Below are 7,736 nucleotides of genomic sequence, written 5' to 3' on the forward strand. Positions count from 1 at the left end.
TGGCTAGGAACCATAACCCTGGACCTGTTCTAACCCTGCCAAGTGAGGAGAGTAGACTGCACTCAGGAAGTACTTAGAACAGTGGTTAGAACCCATTGTGGCTTAACTTTCTAAAATACACAGCTTTTTTCATTGAGTTATACAGTCATCCAGTCCCAAGTGGCTCTACTTTCTAGGTTGGAAACCTAGGCTAACCACACACACACACACACACACACACACACACACACACACACACACACACACTGTATAATTGACTTTTTTTTTTTTTTAGTCAGTCTTGAGGCTTGAACTCTTGAGGCTTGGACACTCTCACTTCTTTTGCTTAAAGCTAGCACTCTATCACTTGAGCTATAATTGACTCTGAAACTGTATCAGTTATTATCTTTGGGGAGCAAAGCATCAAAACTGATGCATTTATTAGGGATACTCAGGAAAACCTGGCCAAGGAAATGATAGCTTTCAGACAACAGAATTCCTTTATTATTTACTAACCTATTGTGAAACATAAAGTAGAAGTAACTATTACTTTTCTCTCTCTTTTTTCCCAATATAATTCTTTTATTGCATCACTGGATTATTACAAATTGGTATCAGGATCCTGGATGGTGTTTCTGAAGCTGGGTTAACTTAGATCTATTCATCAGCCTGTTGAGCCATTCCTTTTTCAGAAACAGAGATACCATCCAAACTTTCTGATGTAACCTTGTTTTTAACTGTTGGTACTTGCTGAAACAAAGCAATTTGAAACAAGTTCAGTATCATTTCCTTAAAGGATTAACACATTAACTTCAAGGATTAACTCTGCCATGTATTTCTCACCCAAGAAGTTTCAGATTTCAACTAGAGAGCCATTCTCTTGAAGAAAGACATTGATGGGGAAGTGAACCTATACAGACTTCCTCTTGTAGCCACAGCCCAGTATAACACCTTTGATCACATTGTGTACATGACTACAAATAGTTTGGACCAGTGGCCTTTTCCTTTCTGTTTCCCCATCATTTGTCAACCCAAAGTTTCTCCTTTTCCTTTCCAAGGAGACTGAGTTCTACATTGATGTGATTGATGTGGCTGAAATCTCTCTGGAGGGTTCCAAGGGGTGGAGGTTGGGTGACCCTTCAAGATCACTCTGTGCATCCCTTCAGAGTAATGTCAGCGTTTTCTAGAACGTGGACAGTCTGATTGCTGAGAATGGTCTTCATTCTCACAGTAGATGGGGCAAATAGCTCTCCTTTCTTTTTGAGACTTAAACATCTTTTCCTAGAATTAAATGACCCACTGAGACATTTCCTGTTTCATCAGCACTTCAGGAAAATCCTGTTATCACTCAACGATCCAAGGCACCATGACTTAGCCACTCATTTAACTTATTATGCTATCTCATTCATCTCATCCATTCAGATTATTTATTGAGCTCTGATCTGTGCCAGTCCCTCTTAGCCTTTCATTTCCAAGATGTCAGATTTATTATTCAGTTTTGTTTGAAACTGAGTATATAAGGATGCCAAGAAGTTTACATTTTGAGGTACCCAATAGTGAACAAAATCTCTCTGTTTACATGGTAGCCCTTTGCACACCTCTTCTTTGTGATAAATCCTGGAAGGAGACATAGCCTGTGTCAGGAAGATGCACACTGATTCATTTTAGACATATTTCTTAATGAATTTTATAAGCTGGTATGATTCTTTTTGTTTTGGGTGCAGGGTATTTTACATAGTAGGTAGGTATTTTTTATCACTGAGCTACATCCCAGGTGCCATTAAAAATATTCTAAATGTTGTGCTAGGATGAGGCATGCTAGCAAAATTTGACACTCCTCAGTAAATGATGAGAATACTAAGCTTAGAGCCATGGCGATTTCAAGAGAGAATTCATTAAGCTGAATGTGAAACTACTAAGCAACAGGGTTTTATTTCTCAAAAGTAGAAGGAGATTTCTGGCAGACCCTCAAGTCCAATTGGGTCCTGAAAAATTTCTATCTTCACGTATTTGTCTCTACTTCTCATCACATGTTCTAAGAGAGGATGACCTGACCAGGGCAGGCTCTGATAATAATAAAGCTTTGCAGCCAGTTAGGCAAACTCCCAGTGAGCCAGAGTGTAGGACAGGAAGGTGGCTCAAGGCCTGACCTTTGTATCTGAAGTGCAGACAATATGCCACTGAAATAATCCATAGCCACAGGGACAGGCACGTCCATGTCGTTTTTTTGCTGATTTAGTTTACCTGTTTTGGACTCAACCCTAATATCTTCTTTAGATAATGTTTGTTTCTGAACTCAGCTACAGAAAGACTAGAAGGCAAATGGAAGAAGAACAATAGCTTGACAGTTGGACAGAAAATCAACAGCAGATGTCCTCTTTAGTATCTGATCCTTGCCTCCCCCCCAAAAAAATATGAGAAGTGTTAGCTACCATATTTTAGGTAAGAAAACTGAAGTGCAAAGAAGTAACCTCAGCTTTAACTCAGGTTAGTCTGATGTTTAGACTCAGATCTTTCTCTTCTTTTGTTTTTTGTTATTAGCTGCAAAGGTCATTGTGGACTCCCTCTAGTGACCTGTGAATATTCAAATAAATTTTGTCATGGAAAAATCCCTAGCCCTACTCAGAAGAAGGAAGCAGGATCATAAATTCAGCGCCTTTGTTGCCAAGGTGACATTGCATATGGTTTCAAATCTCTTGGAGAGGCAAGAAGCCTGTTCTGAGTTTGTAGATTTAGTTTTGAAGACTCCAGGCATGGGAGTTGTGTCAGTCAATCTATTTGCCAAGGGACAGATGAGGAACAGGTGACTGTCAAGCTGTTTTCTGTCCCTCTCTGACCCACCTGCTCCACTTACCATATCACTGTGAAGCCAGATCAGCAAGGCAAAAAGATAGTCTGTACATTTGGCCTTTTATCTTCTACCTCTCTCCCAGTGGCTAGAGGCTTATAGATACAAGTCATTTGAAATAATAAAACAAAAGTCTGTGCCAGCCATTGAGCTTTCAAGGACTTTTTAACTTCTCTTTGAGAAAACATGACTTTTTCAGAAGATCAGATGGGTAGTGGTCATGAGCACAGACTCTCGAGCCAAATTGTTCAAGTCCTGGCTCTTCTACTCCCTCCAGGGCCATAGGGAGATTATTTTACCATGTCAATGCCTCAGTTTTGCTCTCTGTAAAAATCTATAAAATGGAAAATCTGTAGAATAATCATCTATTAATTTTATATGTTCTGATCATCTACCATTTGCCAGTTCTCAACTTGTCAAGTGGGCAACAAAGCACTGAACATAGTCAGCTGGGTCTTTCTCTTCTTAAAGTGGAGACTGTCAGCCAGCTTTCTGTCACTGTGAAGAATATCTAAGAGAACTTAAAAGGAGAGAAGAATGAACTGGGCATTGGTGGCTCTCACTTGTCATCCTAACTACTCACGAGGCTGAGATCTAAGGATGGTTGGGTTTGAAGCCAGCCTAGGCAGAAAAGTCTATGAGACTCTTATCTCCAATTAACTACCAGAAAACCAGAAGTGGGGCTGGGAATGTGGCTTGGTGGTGGAGTGCTTGCCTTTCATGCATAAAGCCCTGGGTTCAATTCCTCAGTACCACATACACAGAAAAAGTCAGAAGTGGTAATGTGGCTCAAGTGGTAAAGTACCAGTGAGTAAAAGCAGCTCAGGGACAGTGCCCAGGCCTTGAATTCAAGCCCCAGAACTGGCAAAAAGAAAAAGAAAAGAAAGGAAACCAGAGTTTTTGGCCCTGATTTCAAACCCCATGACCACCACTACCAACAACAACCACAAAAAAAAGAGAGATTTTTTTTGCTAATAGTTTCAGACTATGGTCAGTTGACTATTCTTTTGGGACCTATGGTGAAGCAAACCATGATGGAAGGTTGTTCTTGATGGAGTAAAGCTGCTCACTTCATGGCAGCTAGGAAGCAAAGAGACAAAAAGAAGGAATAAGGGTCCCTTCCAGGCCAATAGCTCCTTCCTGTGCATGCCCCCATTGACTTAATTTCTTTTCATTAGAGTCCCCGCCTCTCAATAGTGTCCCAGGTAGATGGCCAAGACTTTAATATGTGGCTTTTGGGGGATATTTAGGATTCAAACCATAACTGAAGGTAGATCATAAACAGATGTAAATATAACATAATTTTAGATAATACCAAATGCCAAATAGATAAATAAATAAGGGTAAGTTATGGAAGGCTGGGATAGGAGATAGTCATGTGACAAGAAGTAACTAGGAAAAGCCTTCAGAGGAGATAACAACACTCTGAAAAGATCAGAATAACTTAAATGGAAGGAGCCACTCAGATACCCAAGGCAGGAACTTTTCAAGTCTAGGGACTGGGAACAAGCCAAACTGTAACCTAACAGGTATACTAAACTTATTGGACTATGATGGGAACAAATGTAATAGTACATATTAAATGAGGTCAACAGAACCACCCAATGTATGTTAGATTTCTGTGCAACACAAACTGAATTGAAATAATGATAAAGTCCTATTCCAAACAAGGGCCTGTAATAATGGACGGCTCCTATCTCAGGAGAAAAGAATGTTGTCTCCCATTGTTGGATGACTTTTCTTTGTAAGGAAGTGTTTCCTTCCACTGAGCTTGTATCTTACCCACAGGCATTACAGAGGGCATACCTGCTGCCCCTCTTCTCAAAATCCCTAACATTTGAAATAACATTTCATGCCATCAGTTCCTCTAGCCATTTCTTATCTGTATGGTTTCCAGAGTTCTCATAGTTTCATTGGATCATTTCAGAAATGCAACACAATATGTTCAGTCTGTGAAAGACACTGGAAAAAATGGTGAGATGAACCTCTGAGCTTGAACCTTCCCACTAACAAAGCCCTTTCCCAAAGAGCAAAGTCCTCTGATAAGAGTGGGGGATGTCTGCTTTTCTTGGTGGGTGCCTGGCTTTTCCTGCCATCTTACTCAGGCATAACCTCAGGTCTCTTTGGCAATGGTTAAAAGAAGGAGAAATGCTTTTAGCTTCCTGAAGAGTGGGGTGAAGAATGAAGGCAGAAGCACTGCAATGATGGTGGTCAGTGGTGGGAGGTTCATAATAGATGTGATTGCTCTGGTATTAACTGAGCATCATCGACTAGATCAGCTGATGAGTCAGAGGCCTAAGTTCTACCTTTTGTAAGCCAGCCAGCTATGTTCTGTCTCTCAGCCTCAGCCCACCTTTATATCCCAGTCAGCTATCCTGGAGATGGGTCAACAAAGCCTATCCTTATCACTAGAAAATAATACCAAGGAGAGATCTTTCTGATTGAAGACAGTTCAGATCACATTTTCTGTCCTTTTTTTGGCATGATTTCTGAAAGAAAAAAAAAGCAGGTATTATTACTATGGATCACTGTCTGGATTAAAGCAGTGCACTCCATGGTGAATATTATATTCCATATAATCTTTCCTTGACTCATCCATGGGACCAGCATTGGTTTTGTGGGTGGTGAGTAGACACAGGAGATAATGGTACAGAGTCTGTGTTTTGATCTAGTTTGTTTGTTTCAGTTTTCAAATTTAAAGCCAGACTCTTCCATCTTAAATTGAATGCAGGATGGCTGAGTGCAAGAATAATTGAAACACTCACGCTGATCCAATATGAAACAATAGCTACGGTGCGAACAGCCTCCAATCACAACTTCACAGTGATTTATCTGCTCTCTTGTGCTGTCTGATAAAGCAGCCACCCCACCAGCCTTGGCATAATGTTAGTCCAAGACTCAATTGGTTGGAAACTGCCAATTGGCTGAATAACTGCTTGGAAGTAATGAGGTAGTTTCTCATTGGTTGATCTACCTGATTGACAGGTAGGTTGGGCAAAGCTAGAAGTCTTGTGTTGGCAGGTCCATTCTGGGACATCTGGTGATCTGACCTTGAAGCTGTCCTGACTAGGCAAGCTGCCATTTGGGGATCCTGACACCATCAGCCACAAAAATTTGCAGATTCATTCTACCTGACTCAAAGCTTTTGCTGTTGTAGAAAATGTATTTGAAAAATGTTAGTGCCTTCTGCAGTTTGAAGATAGGATTTTGTGAAAATTTTAACTCAGTGGAGGTGGGAAATTATTATTCCTTGAGCCCTCTGTATCCAGCCAAAGTCCAGACAGTCTTCAAAGGCAAACTCCCACAGAATGTATCCATAATAATTGATGTGCATGCTAATTGCTCTGTCCTCTGAGCTTCCAGAATTTCCCTTGTCTAGATCAGTGAATCTCAAATTTGAATGTGCTTGGAATCTCCTGAGGACTGCCTTACAATGAAGGTTGGGATTTAGTAGTCTGGGTTGCTAACAGGCTTTCAAGGTACAAACACTTGTTGTCAAAAGTCCAGTTTTACAATTAGAAAAGGGCTATTTTGCCAGGTGCTAGTGGCTTACTTCTGTAGTCCTAGCTACTCATGAAGCTGAGATCTGAGAATTGCAGTTTGAAGCCAGCCAAGGCATGAAAGTCCTTGATATTTAATGTCCAATTAATCACCCAAAAGCCAGAAGTGGAGCTATGGCTCAAGTGGTAGAGTATTACCCCGAGTTTAAAAAAAAAAGAAAAGGAAAGAAAAGAAAAAAAAAGGTGCAGGAAAAATGCCTAGGTCCTGAGTTCAAACCCCAGTACCAGCATGGAAAACAAAACAAAACAAAAAGGGAAGTTGTTTTATGACCATAAGCATTTCTCCAACAGTCTCTGAAGTTTTTCAAGGCCTTCCTTGAAAAATACTCTTTCTTTGTACCCTTTCCAGGACCTCCCACGGTGACATGTAAACAGATGGGGTTCAATAAATATTCCCAGGACAAATCAACTCCTATATGATAGAATGTTGACTTCCTGATTAGTATGAGTCATATATTATGTGTGCTCGATAATTATTATCCCAATGAATAGAGGAAGAGACTGCCAATATCTAGGTGGCTAGTGAGAGACTTAAAAATCAAATTTAAGTGGGATTTTAAAATTCTGGCTGCTTCAGGTGAACAGGTGTGATAAAGATAAATGGAAATTCAGGGGGAGAAGATGTCTGGAATTAACTTGTATCTAACGCACAGCTGGACATTTTCTGTCATGAAGATTTTTTAAAAATTGCACTGTCATGATAGCTTTACAAGTGAATTTGAAGATGTTTCTTGCCTTGTATATGTTATAAAAGCACAATTTCTCTGATCTGAGAGATCCAAGTCTTGCTGAGCTAGATTCAGGTTGGCTATGGAAACCTCACAGAGTTCAGGGTCAAGAGAAAGCATCAGGATACACAAGTCTGCATCCCGGAGATGCTTTTTTAAAAGCAAAAATGGATGGTGAAAGAGGTAGGAAAGAAGGTGACTAGTGTTCTTTATAAGGCTCAGTGGGAAGCAATTGAGACGTGACTCACCCTCAGATAGTGGTTTTGGCAGATTCTTTCTAGTGACCTCCACTTCTTGTCCTCACATCTTACCACCCACCATTGCATATAGAAACTCACCTTCTCTTGTTACATAGAAGTTGGATTCAGTTCCTTTGACATACAACTTGATCCCAACCAAATGCACAGCCCACAGGTGTTCCTGGAAAGGTATAGGCATCTTCTAGCACTGGGAGGGAAAGCTGCTGATGGCAGAAGAGTGAAATGCATGGGAGCAAACTTGGCAGCTAGGAGGACAAGGGAGATGCTGGTTAAGGTGGTAGGAAGAGCTCACTCTTTTGACTCAGAGTTAATGGCTGATACTCCATTGGGACATGTCATTGTACATTGTGGTTGTACAGCT

General features: G+C 40.6%; 1 pseudogene; it reads right to left on the minus strand.

The window, feature by feature from the left end:
• Positions 1-548: 548 nt before the first annotated feature.
• Positions 549-1,202, minus strand: LOC122120465 (annotated as a pseudogene).
• Between the last annotated feature and the right edge of the window lie 6,534 nt (positions 1,203-7,736).

The sequence above is a fragment of the Dipodomys spectabilis genome, unplaced genomic scaffold (assembly GCF_019054845.1).
Source record: "Dipodomys spectabilis isolate Male_0828 unplaced genomic scaffold, ASM1905484v1 ptg000175l, whole genome shotgun sequence".
Lineage (NCBI taxonomy): Eukaryota > Metazoa > Chordata > Mammalia > Rodentia > Heteromyidae > Dipodomys > Dipodomys spectabilis.